Source organism: Ascidiella aspersa, chromosome 2, assembly GCF_963924565.1.
Source record: "Ascidiella aspersa chromosome 2, kaAscAspe10.2, whole genome shotgun sequence".
In the NCBI taxonomy this organism is placed as follows: Eukaryota; Metazoa; Chordata; class Ascidiacea; order Phlebobranchia; family Ascidiidae; genus Ascidiella; species Ascidiella aspersa.
This window is the reverse complement of record NC_139448.1, coordinates 18,958,325-18,971,687: the sequence shown is the minus strand read 5'-3', so window position 1 is coordinate 18,971,687 and position 13,363 is coordinate 18,958,325. Positions and strand designations below refer to the sequence as shown.

The 13,363-nt window shown below is 36.6% G+C and overlaps 1 long non-coding RNA gene across 1 annotated transcript; it reads left to right on the top strand.

Annotated features, from left to right (window-relative positions):
• The first annotated feature begins 970 nt into the window (after positions 1-970).
• LOC146164198 (uncharacterized) lies at positions 971-2,577 on the top strand. The gene is made up of 2 exons (XR_014494536.1): positions 971-1,202; positions 2,212-2,577. It is a non-coding gene; the product is annotated as an uncharacterized LOC146164198 (long non-coding RNA).
• Positions 2,578-13,363: the final 10,786 nt, after the last annotated feature.

The window sequence follows — 13,363 nt, the reverse complement described above, 5'->3', positions numbered from 1 at the left end:
GTAACTGATTTTAGACGAATTTGCGTGTCATACACAGTATTTTCGACTGAGCTGAAGTACAATCGAATCAAAATGTCATACGTGTCGTATAAAAAACGTTGTTTACCGACGTCAAAACTAACTTTCCAAGTTTTAATTTTCGTTAAATAGAAATGCTCTCTTTTAAGGAATGCGTCGGGATTATATAGCCTATGTAAAAAATATTTGTTTTTTTCTGTAATGTGTTTTGATTAACTTTTTTAGAAAATGTAAAGAAGTTTTCTTAGTTATGCTTACATAAAATAGAGATGTGACTTAATTTAAGATAGCATTTTAGTAAGGGTAACATGTCTTTACATTAAACAAATCGCATAAAAAGTACTTAGCGCAGCGACCGCTATAGACGCAGTTTCCTGGATAGACAAGAATGTCGCTCCCTGCTGCTTTTTTTCGCGGTTTTCGAACGGCGCGTAAACTCGTCATTGGCCAATATGCGGATGACATCACAGTCCAGTTTGAACATTTGCTATCAGGACATTGGAATTCACAATAAGTTTGGCAGCTCAGCGCTAGAGTGCTCGTTAGATATTTAGGTTGTTTTCCTTAAACCATGAAGATTAGGGTTACATAAAAAGATTAGGCTTTGTTATCAAATATATTTTCAGGTTAAATAGTCTAAGCTGTATTTGTAGTTTTATTTATAACTTTTATTTTAAGTAGGAAAAAAAATAATTTACTCAATAAATGACTTTAAAGCCTCCACTAATTTTCATCTAATATAGAAAAACAAGCTCTATTACCTCTGTGGGCAATTGCAGGCGCTGGTATAGAATCCTACCACAGTGCACAATATTTGGGTTAGGGTGGGTCAAGTATTAAATATAATAATACTTGACCCACCCTCACCCAAACGCTAACTCTCACCCCAAACCCAACTATTGTGCGTTGATTTAATCATTGTGGTAGGATTCTGGACCAGCGTCCAATTGCATTCTACGGCGAGTGAACACCCAAATTTTTTAGACAATTTTAATGCAAATCTTGATCTTTGTATCATGCCAGCGTAAATACCTTGGGTGTGCATAAAACCCCAAATGAACACTTGAAAATTCATTACTGAAGATCTCGACTAAAGGCTTGATTAAAAGTTCAAGGTGGGATTTGAAGAAGGGTACACGTTAAAGATATTCCTCATGAACTTGGCTGCTCATCAATATTTACAGGTAAATTAGTGATTAATATTTTCAAGATTTTTGTTAATTATTATATTTATTTGACTCTTACTGTTTTGTTTTATGCTTGCAATTGCCCTAGATGCTAACAACAAAGACTTTAAAATGTATCCTGGCTGCGTTTAAATTTCTTTATTTGGGCAGCAATTTTTTTCAAAACCTACCAGTGATAGTTATACAATGTCACCAAAATTTTAATTTTATATATTTCTGACCAGTCTGCGTTCTGTGGACCAGAAGCTACACAGCACAAGACGCTATCACACAATAAGTAAAGGCAAAATAAACATAATATGACAGAATTATTGGGAAAAAATTATACCATAGACTGGTACTAAGAATGGTCTATATTTTTTTAATATAAAAACAAAGTTTAAAAAATGTAAAAAATACTAATATTCATTATTAAATGTTATTATTGGCAAAAAAATGAGATAAAAATCCTTGATACTAAATTTTACCAAACAAATTCAGGTTGCACAAGAAAATACATTAACAGTGATATAAAATTTCTGTACTTGGCTAAATTAATAAATGGCACATCTAAATTTTGAAACTATGGTTGAATTGTGTTGGGATTCCAAACGTCTGGATCATAATATTACCAATAGTGAGAACAATTAATCACAAAACACTTTGCTGACATAATAAAAAAATCAAAAACATGAAATAACTATCAGGTTATTTTAAATTTTTTGTTTAAGGCAACCAGTTGGGCATTTATTGTACCATGTAGAAGCATGTGCATCATTGCAATTAGTTTTTTTGGCTTTGCTCATTTCGATTTGGTTTCATAAGGTAAATGAAGTTAAAAGTTATGTTTGTAGTCATTAATCACATTTCCCAGTTAATGCAGCCTAAACAGATGAAAGTTGGATGGGGTTTTCCTTAGCTTGACAAACAAATGAGCCATTTTTATAAGGTATATATTCTCCTGTTCGACCCTATAGCCCTAGCAGTCACTTCCCTATTCCCTAATTTTTATATTATTTGCCAACAGCTCTCTCGATGTATCGCACACGCATTCAGATTCGGATTAAACTGCTGGATTTTCGTTTTACACCGCTGGATTTGCATTGTTCTTATTTGTTCAATACGTTGTTGTTGTTAACGTTACTTTCCTGTTTTAATGTGCAATGTGCATTGTTTTACACATAGTCTGTGAAATGCAAAACATTTTAAATTTTGTCTTTTAGACTGTGTTAGTGTAATAGAGCAATTTAAGTAACACTATAAAATTCGTGTGTTTTGCAGGTCCACAGACCAATTTTCTCAGTTTTCTTGTCTTTTTTACAGTTCTTTATTGTCAACATTTTTATACTCCTGTGTTTGTTTTACTTCAATACTATATTATTTCTATATTTTCCTGGATGGTAATTGTTTAGAAGATTTATTAAGAATTTGCAAGTGTAAATAATTACAGTCAGATATGTCACTCACAAGTATAAGTGTTTTAAAAGTTCAAAAAAATCTTTATTATGTTTCTTTTTTGCGCATTATACCGTAGTTGCAAACGTAATTTGTAGGGCATGGAGTCCAAACTATTACGCAAACATAACAATGTGAACGTTTTCAATAACCTAGTTTTACAATAGTTTCCAACGTCGCATGAACTTTGTCCGGATCATTTTTACGTAAAAATAACGTCTGTGAACATCGTAATTTGCAACGTCTAATCTACCTTGTCTGGAATAGACACTTCTACGTAAAAACAACGTTCATGATAAACGTATAAATAACGTAGTTGCACAACGTCGCATCTAGGTCGTAAAGTGTCGACGCTTTTACGTGAAAATAACGTTCATGATAAACGTCTAAATAACGTAGTTGCACAACGTCGCATCTACATCGTTTGGTGTCGACGCTTTTACGTGAAAATAACGTTCATGATAAACGTCTAAATAACGTAGTTGCACAACGTCGCATCTACATCGTTTGGTGTCGACACTTTTACGTGAAAATAACGTTCATGATAAACATATAAATAACGTCGCTGAACATCGTAATTTGCAACGTCTAATCTACGTCGTCTGGAGTAGACACTTCTACGTAAAAATAACGTTTATGATAAACGTATAAATAACGTAGTTGCACAACGTCGCATCTAGGTCGTAAAGTGTCGACGCTTTTACGTAGAAATAACGTTGGTTGCAACGTCTTATCGACCAAACTTAAACCAAAAATCTACGTCGCTGCGACGTCAAATTGTTAGCTGGGTAATATAATTGAAGGCGTTCAAGCAGACCGGTAAAAACATTTCTGTTTTTAATATTGGGTCTGTACTTCTTTCCATAAATTACACAACTGAGTAATCGAAAAAAAGTTTGTTCTTCTTGTTTTAATATTAAAATCTCCTAACTTTATGTTTAACTAAAGCAAAGGTAAAAATCAATTCTTTAGGGTTGTAAAAAAGGTGAATAAAACTCAAGAAAAGAAATTAATCAGTCTTGAAAGAGGCAAGACAATTATAAAAAAACCAGAAAGAGTAAATTAAATTTAAATCTGTTGGTCTACGCCCGACGCACGTGCTTTCCAGAATTCCAGCGTATGGGTTCGCGCCCCAAACTTTGTGTGGTTTCATCAAAGTTATAAACAAAACTAAAAATAAATAATGCTAAAATTGTAAGCGCCTGGAATATAGCATTATTACCTCATAGTTCCCCACTGTTTAAGCACCGGATTGTTTGCCCCCGTTAGGGTGTTATGGGCGGGTATTGGATAGGGTTAGAAATTGGGCTAGGGTTGAAATTTTAAGGAAAGTTGCTAATCAATTTGGGGTAAGGTTTGGGATTGTGTTAAAGGTTTAATAGGCGTTGTTCTAGTCATTTAGGTCTTATTCCGAGTTTGAGGACTAATTTCGACTCAGACGTTTTTTAAGACTATCAGGTATATCAGTCCTATTTTAGCCTTATTCTGAATTGAGTTTTATTAAGTTAGTTTTGGTATTAATCTTACAGTATTCGGTCTTATTTCACAAAATAAAAAAGTTTTTTCCGACGAATTCATAGGTGTTGTTCTTTAGGAATTTGGTTATATTTCGACCAGTAGGCCTATTAAATCTTATTCCGACGGGTCTTTTGGCAGGTTTCGGTCTTATTATGAAGGAATATATATATATATCTTTTTAAGATCTGGTTAATGTGTCTGACCTGAATTGCTAGCTTTGCTAGATTATTTTGCTGTTACTGATCAGGAATTAAGGTCGACATTTATCTTGCAAGGGTCAAGGTGATTTCTATTATTCACATATTCAGTGCAACATTATTATGAAGGGTTTTACTTATAATACAATTGGATTTTCGGTTTTAGTTTGACAAGTTTGAGATTTGGTATTCCGACGGATCCTATCCTGGCGACTTAATGTATTATTCTGTCGGGTATTGGTCTTGTTCCGACTAGTTTTAGGTCTTATTCTGACGGGTGTAGGTCTTATTTTGATTGATTTTGCATCCGGTTCGATTTGTTTTAGACGCTTGTAGCGCAAACTAGGATAATTCGGGGCATTGTAGCGTCTGTGTTAGACCATGTGTTAGAAATTTTACGCTTCAAGCAAACTGTGTTACAACTGGATACAGGTGAACAGCGTATGCTCCGACTAATTAAGCTTTGGTATGAAAGATGATTGCCAATGCTTTAGCAACAATAAAAGTCTTTAACCTCCTATTTACCGGGTTAAATTATAAACATTTATAATATACAAAACTGTAAGCTTAAAAATCTGTAGTCTGCGTCGCTTGGTAACGTTTCGTTATGCTTAATTAGTCTGCGCATTCGATGTTCACCTGATCCAGTTGTAACACAGTTCGCTTGAAGCGTAAAATTGGTCACAGACCCTACAAAGCCCCGAATTATCCTAACACGAGCGCTAAAAGCGTGTAAAACAAATCGAACCGGGTGGATTTTGTTATTAAGATTTTCCGTATTTTTCGCATTGGATATGTTGCACTGTATTGCAAAAAGTGCACCGCAAAACGAAAATATGAGAATGAAAGATATAGTTTGCAACAGCGTGGGACAAAAAGTCATTTTTATTTATTTGACTATAGCAGGGATCGGCAACCTTTTGTACGCAGTGTGCCAGTTTATGAATAATGTCAAAATATTAACAACTCGCGTGCCAAACATTTTTCTATGTTTGGTTTCGCACTAGCAATCAGGGCTGCGGAGTCGGTTAAATACAACCCGAGTCCGACTCCGGCCGATTAAAAGATTTTATCGCGTCCCGAGTCTGACTCAGCCTCTGTATTTCACCAATTTACGTAACTAAATTAAGGTGGATATTCCGCAATCCACTCATAGGATCATGGAAATATGCCACGAGCATATGCTATTCCACCTTAACAATTTGCAGTTTGCTGCCTTATCAGTTTCGGAATTTGGTACTGCGCACACGTCGGGTAGTTTTACCTGGTCTTACTCGAGTTCCGAGTCCGACTCAGCAGCCCTGCTGTGATCTGGCATCTAATTTACGTATCTTTTTTGAAATATACTTCAATGGTTTATAGCCGCTACCTAGAAGGGTTAACTATCAGTTTCGCTTTTTGTTGGTTTCTCCCCGCACAAAAACACACCTGCTTAATTTTAATGTAGAACAGTGGTTCTCAACCTCTTTAGCTTACGGACCGGTAAAGTTTAAAACAATTTTTGCGGACCGGTGTACCTTCAAAAATTAAAATCAATCCAAAATGTAATTATGACAAAAGGATGCAACTTAAAAGCAAATAACGAAAACTTTAATGTAATGAGAAATTTGCTGGTGTCTTTTTGATATCATACGTGTTATACGTGGTTCTATTGAAGTTTTTCACGTACAACAGGTCTTAAAGTTTAAGACTTAAACAAGTTGTAGCCTACATTTAAACAGTTGGGCACAACACTTGCAGCATCGTGACGTACGATAAAGTCCAAAGTAGACCATTAACTCTATGTTACGTCACAATGCTGCAAATTACGGAACTGGCTAAGTTCTAAATTTGATGGACAAGCCGCCTTCAACATCTTGCAATTGAGATATAAATTTGTAATATATTTGGCGGACCGGCGGTTGAGAACCACTGATGTAGAATGCCCTGCTTTCACGTTGTAAACGTTACGCCAAATTTGGGGCATTGTGACGTAATACGAATGTTTAGTGGTAAACAACATAACGCCATCAAAAATTAAAAATAATATATTTAACACGTACAACCCATTCTACTTGCTAATATCATAAATTTAGTTGAACAGTTGTTATATATTTAGTTCAAACAACAGTTTGTCTAAGATTTAGCAAATTATTCATCTTGTACTTTACCAAGCAGGGGCGTATCCAGGAGGTTATGAGGCCATGCCCGCTTTAATTATACATTTGCCTGTTTTAACTATAAGTTAAAGTCTTAACGTCTTGTATTTAAACTTATAAACGCAAAAATTACACCGCATAGCCTCTCCGAATGCACTGCCTCCCTTTTAGTATTACAGTAACGGTACTCCAGTTTATTGGCACATTTGCACATGAGCTCTATGTTTTGATATAAAAGAAGCAATGATGATTACAACTAATTGCCATCGCCAAGGATGGAGCGTCAGCCATGATAGGGTCTGTAAAGGGGCTTGTGAGGCTTGAGAGCTAACCCGAGCTAACCCAGTGATCGGTAAACTGTGGGCCGCAGAGCCATTTTTAGTGAGCCACGAGTTACTTTTAAATAGTATGGTGCTATGATGTAATTATGGGCCGTGTGATAGCCATACAGGCATACATTCATTGCACTGTATTTTAAAAGTTGGTGTGGCTAAGATTTTTTATATTGTCTCAGCGTGGTTCAGACTCATTCGCCAATGTGGCCCTGAGAGTGCCTGTCAAACTATACTTTTTGGTATACTTTAACTATATGTAAACGCAAAATGTTTCGCGCTTCGCGCGTAGTCTTCTTTTATAGTATGTTTTACATTGTGCTTTGGCAGTGTTTTCGGCATTAAGGTGCCGTGTAACATTTCCCCTTTTCTTGGTGTCAACAGCTTAACGCTGTGTAAACTTAGACTCCCTGCAAAATGCAATTTATACTAAAATATATCTAGATGAATATAATTAATTTTCTAATCAACTTTGCAATATTGCTATCGTATCAGGAGTAACATTTATCCAAATTTTAAAACAAGATTAACGTAATTGATTTATTTTACGTGTTTCGTGCGAACGTTTTGCGTGATTGCGGGTGCTGCCATTCAGCTGTGGAGATGGTGTAGTGTTCTTTCATGTACACGTCTAAGGTAAGCGATTTGCCAACTAAAACCAAATAGACGCATTTTTTTTAGTTGCTTATTACCACGCCGGTCGGTTCGAGAAGACCATATTTCTTAAATTACTTTGAAATTTACTCAGCCCAAAAGCGATATTCAATAATTTCTTGCGTCATGTAATCATAACTGTACAGTCCATATTCTGTTAAATTTTACTATAAATGCCGTTATTTCGAGCAATATTCATATCCTTGTGCCATGCGTCACGTATCATTTTTTTATAAGCTCAATTAAACTGGATTTTAGTTTCATACTTGCACGGCGAGTGTTTCCAACTTTGTGAAGTCATTCTAATGTCTCCAACCTTAAACCTATACCCTGACACTGTTTTTGTAGTGGTTTTATGCAGGGCTGCGGAGTCGGAGTCGGACTCGGGACTCGACGGAGTCGGTTTGTTTTGCCGGAGTCGGACTCGGGACTCGGGTAAGACCGCGTAAAACTACCCGAGTCCCGAGTCCGACGAGCGCATGCGCATGCGCAGTATCAAATTTTTTTTAACTGTTAAGGCGGCAAAATGTAATTAAGTTGTAAAAGTGTAATAGCAAATGTGAAATATTTTTAAACCATGTAATGCGGGTGGATCAATTATGACACCAATATGAGTGGATTGCAGAAAATCCACCTTAATTTAGTTGCGTAAATGGGTAAAATACAGGCTGTAGAGTCGGAGCTGAACTCGGGACTCGACAAAATCTTACATTTGGCCGGAGTCGGACTCGGGACTCGGGTGTATTTTTTTGGCCGGAGTCGGACTCGGGTTGTTTTTAACCGACTCCGCAGCCCTGGTTTTATGTAGTGGGCCTTTAGCCCGGAAAAGCGACGAAAAAAGTTTTCCGACCACAGAGCTAAACAAACGTTTTCAGAAATTTGGAATTTCCACGGTATTATTTACCGGAAGCAACTGCAAATATTTAGAATTTTCTTTCGAATAACAGAAACTGCCTGAATCCGAATGGTGAAAACAAACGATTCTGGTTGCACATCAATGATAAAGCACTTGTTCCCCCCCCCCCCCTGGAATTTCAAAATACGATACGATTATTAGTATTATTTGTAAGTGTAATATGTATTACTTATTAGGGTTAAAAATATTATATATTATCCATTGCCCCCGGTGGCGTCCTTTTGTAAGTGATATTATTGTTTTCTGTTCGTTTTTGTCACGGTTTAGCAAACCGTTCGACGCGGCGTGCTTTTTAAGTAATTGGGTTACGCGTCCTAAGCTAATGCGAAACCAAAGTCTAAAACGTCGAGTTAGGCGCAGTTAATGTCTTCGCTGTTTGCTCTTTGCGCTAATATCCGATGTTGGTGTAACATCGGCATCTGTTTAACTGAAGCAGATTCTTAAAAGGAGGTATAATGGTGACTGCCATGCACGTTTCAAAGTCTCCATTTAATAGTTAACGCAAAATTATGCTCTTTGGACAAATTCTAAGACAGACCTGGACAACATGCAGCCCGCGGGCCGGATCCCGCCAAGCAATATAATCTGGCCCGCGGCTTATTTTCCTTAAAATACATTCTCCAAACTCTGAAATATACGGATTCGCATTTTGTCGACCTAATTTAGTTAACGCCATGTTGTGTGCTTCTCAAGATTTATATCGTCTTTGCAATAGGGCGTGCTTGTAATTTAGCGCTAGTTTCGTTCATAGAACTTAGGAAACTGCGCTGCTGATAGTCGAATTATGTATAATGCTACCACAATTAATCACAAATATTTCTATGTCTTCGTTGATTTTTTCGCCTGATGTTAACGATTGCACACTGTGGTTTCGCAGCTGCGCCTGATAGGATTGTCGACGACGTACGTGTTCGTTTTGCGTCTAAAGGTTCGCTTTTGCTGGACGTTGGCTGTTTCTGATAAGTTTTTTTATGACGTCTTACAATCACCATTCTCTGACGTCATACCGACACTGTTTTATGACGTCATTATTAATTAAGTCAGACGGAAAATAAGGGAATTCCATAAGTTGAAAATTCAGGACCCTCTTTTTGATTTTCTGGATACGCCCCTGATTGGCCCCCCTGGAAATTTTTCTGCGGGCGCCTCTGGTCAGGGGTCATTAAACTTTGGCCCCGGGGGTCAATTACCCTGCCGGAGATGGTCAGGCCTTACAGTTATTCAGCCGTTTATGAAAAAAATTGGTCACCCCTGTTCTAGGTCAAACTCGTACACGCTAAAGAAATGGTCTAAATCAAGGGTCTCGACTTCAAATTGCTCTAAGGGCCATATGAAGCTATGCGGATTAACCCGCGGATCGCAATACACTCTATCAGGGTGGTACAAAATTGTCATCATTCTCAACCGGTGCGCCGCGGCGTGGAAGGCTGCTAGGTGCGCCGCGAGCAAAAGGAAAAAGCATAGTCCAAGATTATTCGGAATAAGACTTTAATGGATAAAATAACGTTTTTAGTCTCAAAGGCTGGAAGTCCCTTTAAAGATAGGCAACTATAAAACCAATATAATAAAAAATGCAGGCATTTTAAGATAAATATCGGTACATCTTAAAAATTTCGCGCTCGTTTCGCTTGCAAGGTGCGCCACCACGTTTTCACACGTCTCTAGGTGCGCCCCCAAGTAAAAAAGGTTAAGAAACACTGATCTAGGGTTATAATAACATTATTTGCGTTTCTTCTCAGGCAAAACACCGTAGGTTATTTGTTACGCTATAACGTGACGTAATAAAGAAAATAATTTCCCAGATATCCTGCTGTTTGACCGAAGTCTAATAAAAAGTTGCATTTATTTGGTTTAAATTGGCCAAGCTTTCAGTTTAGAAAGAGACGCGTTTGAAACCAAAAATAACTAGACTTCTGGAAAGCGGGATAATTTTCCCCTAATTTAACGCAATAAATGCCATCATGCGTGGTACATTTAGACCAGGGGTGACGAACCTATTTGCTGTCGCTGGCCACATTGTCAGTTACCGCTGAGTAAGCGGGCCGCACAACTTTTTACTCATACTATAAAACCTGTTAAAATCATAAACAATTGTTGATCAAACGAAACTAATCAAAACCCATGCGAACCATACAGCTTAAATTATTTAACGCAATATTGAAATATGAAATAATAAAAAATAGCAAATAAACATTTAATAAAGTTATTTGCTCAATGAGAAATTTGGAAACATTTTTGCTTGTCGATGTGGCAACTCTCAACTGCATACTAAGATTTTCGTCTGTTATCCTTGACCTGTAACGACTTTTTGTGATGTTCATTTAAAAAAAAGTGTTCGCATAGATATGTGCTTCCAAAAACAGATGACTATTTGAGTGCTCTTAAGTTTGGAAACTCTTCCTTTAATACATAAACGCGATAACATTTAAGCAACGGCTAGTTCAAATACATAGCCTTCAGCGTGTCATCACTTTGTACACAACCGTTTCTACAATTCCTGAATGATATATACGCGTTATTTAATCTGGCTATCACTTTTTGATATCGCATCGCAAGGAGTAGTAGCGGGTCAAATAAAATTCAAGACTGCCGTGGTCTCACCTGAATGCTTTGCGGGCCACACAAAATTCTTTCGCGGGCAACGTGTTCGTCACCCCTGATTTAGACTATGGTTGAAGTAAGTAAAAAATAATTTAAAGGGGCCATGGCCTGGTGCCTTACTCCTACATATGTCTTTCAATAATTTTGATATTTTTTATTGAGATCGGGTGCTAATACTGTACTTGAAGTGTACCCCTAAAAATGAAAAAGTTTGGCCATTACTAAAAAACAATGTTGCTGGCCACATGTGGTCCGTAGTTATGGGTTTTAGCCACCTTGCACTAGATGATTAGAAAAATTAACAAGTCAATAAGTATGAAAATACACCAAAGAAAGCACCTCAATATTGATTTACATTTTTTTAAACTGGATATTTGTTCATGGCCTGAGTAACTTAAACACATGAGACACTAAAAGAGATAAAAATATTTTGTTTTTTAAAGTTGGTTGCGGGCCGCACTAAATTTTCTCACGGGCCGTGTGTTTCACATCCCTGGTCTAGATGCATTTAAGGAGGGAATTCTTTTTTGCGTTTATTAGGTTTAAATTGTCAAACGTTTTATTCAGTGTGGCCGTGTCATATTAATCATATGACAACCGAGTTGAGTACTACTATAACGGCTGTATGGGTTGGGGTACAGGAATGTGTCTTCTTGAAAGCTTTGGACATACAACATGTGCGTTCAGGATAAAAATGATTTTGTTACAGTTGTGGTATGTACTAATGTTGACCTAGATCTGTATACCTTTGGTCAGTTGTTTACTCTACCTTTCATTTAGTATACACCTGTGGATACGATATACCTTGTTGAAGAGCACTGCCCTAAATTGACGAAAAACTTTTTTCTTACTTTAATTTTGTTTTTGGCAATTTTTTTTTGAAACTGAATAAAATAATAAGTTAAACAGATTAAAATTTATGTTTTGAAAACGACTTGACTTGGACAGTATTTTGCAAATTAATTTACTCGTACTTACATTTTAAAGTAAGTGTTTACAACACTGGAAATGTGTATTGATGTGATTAGGCTAAATGCACTAGTATATGAACTGCTTATTTAGCGTCACTCGTACGTTTTTACAGCAGCGTATGTTATGTGCCAATAACAGGAGCCTCTCATAGACTTGCAGTTTGATTGGCGTTCAGCAATATAATTCCATAGACATAGAACGTGTTTGGCAGTCTTGTGTAGGTTGACATAAATTGACTTAATATTTCGGACAAATGACTTGAATTTAATCTAAAGCGCAATGACCAAAGTGTTAAATGAGATTTTTGTGTCAAGGGATTTTTATGAAAAAAAAATACGAAGGTAAATAGTCATTTAACAAAATAGTAGCGCATTGACCAACGAGAACTGCAAGAAAATATTTACGTGCGTTCACGACGTTTTGTGCACAAAACATAATTGCCCAAACAAAGTAAAAAGGTCCTGAAAAACTCTAAAAGCTCCAAAATGTACGCAACCTGCAGGTTTAAAACCACGATTTACTGTTAAAGTTGTACAGCAAAGGGTGGTGTGCTATAACAGATTTCTATGCTTTGTTTATTATTTCCGGAACGTCACAATACCGTAGTTGCAAAACAGTACGTTGTCGAAACATCCGTTCAGTTAGAATGTTAGATAGTCAGTATTCAGCGACAGATTGCTACAAGTTAATTAACCCTGCGAAATATTTGACCATTTTATTCGCATGTGGTTTTGCAAAAAAAGCAATAAACATTTAAACATTTTTAAGTGACTTTATGCCAGTGTTTTTTGTGGCTAGTCTTTACCAAACACCTATTCATCTTATTTTTACGAATTGGTGTTTGTAAGGTTTGCGGTATACAACGGCAAAATGAGTTGAAGAGCATTGCCCTTTGAGAAGTTTTTTGGTTTGCTTTTTAGTTAAACGTTTATACTTGCAGAAATTTATTTCTGCTGAAACTAGGAACTTATCACCATGATTACGTGCCTACGCAATTGACGTGCTGCTATCATGTGAAATCAAGGAAGTAGTGCGAAACAGGATGACGTGTAGATTTTAGAATGTTATTAGGCATACAATGCGTCGGCGAAAGGATTTGGCGATAGGTTAGCTGTATGCTGTAAAAAATGTTTAATACTGAGATTGTGCGTGTAAAGCTATTTCAGCCAAATATAAAAAATCTAACATGCAAAAAAGATGATATATTTTGTATGTTCTAAGACTACTTTTTATATTTTTTATTAGCTTTATCACTTTGTGCCGTGATTCAAGATAAGACAATTGTAGTATTACGTACTGATTTAGAGTAAAAGCATATTTCTTTGTTACTTGGCAAGGAAGTAGATTTACAAGTGTGAGCTCATTGAGAATTTTTAGGAACTACCTTGTAGTGGGT